Source organism: Vigna angularis, chromosome 5 (genome assembly GCF_016808095.1).
Source record: "Vigna angularis cultivar LongXiaoDou No.4 chromosome 5, ASM1680809v1, whole genome shotgun sequence".
Taxonomy (NCBI): domain Eukaryota; kingdom Viridiplantae; phylum Streptophyta; class Magnoliopsida; order Fabales; family Fabaceae; genus Vigna; species Vigna angularis.
Window position 1 is genome coordinate 2,070,539 of NC_068974.1, and position 2,181 is coordinate 2,072,719.

Sequence of the window (2,181 nt, forward strand, 5' to 3'; positions counted from 1 at the left end):
GTGCCATATTGATATCCAATTAATTTACCGATACAACTTATTCAAACATGCATTTACTTTCCTCACCAAAGTTTTATTTTAACACGAAAGTGGTTTAAAATGTTAAAAAGCTAACATGAATACATTAATGTAGCATTGAGATGCTGAATTAGGTAAATTGTGACTGGTTCGAGCAAGTTTTTACAGAGAAATTTTCTGAAAATAAAAAACCAACAAAGAAAGCATCTGTCAGAGACAAAGACTGGCCAAACTTTCTATCAAAATTTTTTGTCCTTTCCAATAAAGCACTCAGCATTGGAATTTTGTCACTACATCTGATATTTCGATTAAAGTTGAACTGATGAGAAATGCCAATTAACGGTTTTGCTGTCTCCATGCATTAGATCTGTCATTATGCTACTGCGAGCTGCTGAATATCTGATTAAGGTTGCTTTCGTTTTATGTTTGTATGTTTCAATGTATTAATGATAATGAAAATTGTGTTTGTTTAACTCTATCACGATAAACAATAGATTAGTAATATTATTAACTTTGGAACATGATAAACATATCTTGAAACAGAACAAAAAAATACATTAGAAATTAAAAGAAAGAAAAAAACACATGAGATTGACAGTATCACTCTATATTCAAGGAATCGTCTAGTTGTTTTTCCATGAGCTCCCAAATCATATTGGTTGGTGTGTGGTTATATTCTCGAATAAACGCCATGATTTCAAACTGCACATGAGCTTCGTATCTTTTTGCATAACTAATCACAGTTGGTACATCATAGTCATATTCAATTATCATGGAACGGTAAGAAATGTTGAAGTCATCCATTGTGACTGGATAACGGTAACACAAATCAAGCGTGTATGATTTGCCATAAGAAGCTATGAATAAATTTAAAATGGTTTGTTTAAGAAATGATAATGTCATGTAATTATTCAGTTCAACATAGCTACTAATTTTACTGACATATATTGAGGACATTTGTTGATCTTTGAAGATGTGACCGTTGTAATGCACCAATGCCATTATGGATGAAAAACTCATTGTCTGAAAATGAAACATGTGAAGTAAATGATTCAATCTGTAATACAAAGAAGTCTGCACCCAAAACAAAGAAAGCTTTTTTGGAAGAAAAAAAGGAGAAAGAAAGATCTAGTAATAAAATTGCATTAAAATAATTGAAAGGAAGAGAATCCTTTCAATAATTGAAGTTTAATCTCTTACATAGAAATGTATCAATGTAGGGAAGAGAATCCCAACAAGAGTTTTTGAAAATGAAAGGAAGAAATATTCACAAAAGCGAGAGAAGCATAAACAAAAGGCATCGTAAATAAATTCACACGTCTAAGATCGAAGGACAAACCTCTGAGACTGAACTTCAACAAAGAGTTTATCTGGAAGATATGTTTGGTTGAAAGAAAATATGAATAAGGATGAAAATTCTAAGTGTTTTGATTGTGTTAGGTCGATGGTCGATGTATTTATAGTGCACCAAGTAACCACACAGAACACTTTCGAAAACCTTAGAGAAATAATTGCATTAAACCAAGAAATAACAGTGTATAGATTTTAAAATAATTTCCTTAAAATTAAAGTTATTTACAGCTGTTGTATTTCATTGTCCATTTTGGCTTTTATGTATAAAACGTTAGAAGTCTACAACGCACAGTAGTGAATTTGAATCTCAACATTGCATGGCTGCCATTTGTATTCACTCACTGTTGCGTGCCAATTTTGTCAATAAAACATATGTTAAGTACAGTGCAAAACCTTTCTACATCTCAATTTTCTTTTTAAAAAAGTAACTACTTTAATTAATTGTTATTTATAATTTAATCAAATATAAACTATTACATGTCATGTTGCAAACAAATATTATATATACTTTTCTCCATTAAAAATAAGAACCGAATACATTGAAATTGTTAGATACATATAAATACATTGTAGCCACTGAGTTCTTTGAATGAACACCTAAACCACATAATTGTTGAAGCTGAAGGCACCATGTTGCATCAGTTTTCAGATCCAATCTTGAAGGAGAGTGTGCTCTTAGATCATGTTTCAATCAAATTGCTGTCATAGTTTACATTCTAACTCACCTTGTTAATTGCATTGTAAACGACATTCATACATTAATCCATTTGAGAGTGTAATGTATCATTATTTCAAGTTTTGTTATTCTGG

The 2,181-nt window shown here is 30.7% G+C and overlaps 1 long non-coding RNA gene across 1 annotated transcript; it reads right to left on the reverse strand.

Annotated features, from left to right (window-relative positions):
- Positions 1-502: 502 nt before the first annotated feature.
- On the reverse strand, positions 503-1,498 carry LOC108340139 (uncharacterized). The gene is made up of 2 exons (XR_001833165.2): positions 1,358-1,498; positions 503-1,041 (listed from the first exon to the last, which is right to left on the reverse strand). It is a non-coding gene; the product is annotated as an uncharacterized LOC108340139 (long non-coding RNA).
- Between the last annotated feature and the right edge of the window lie 683 nt (positions 1,499-2,181).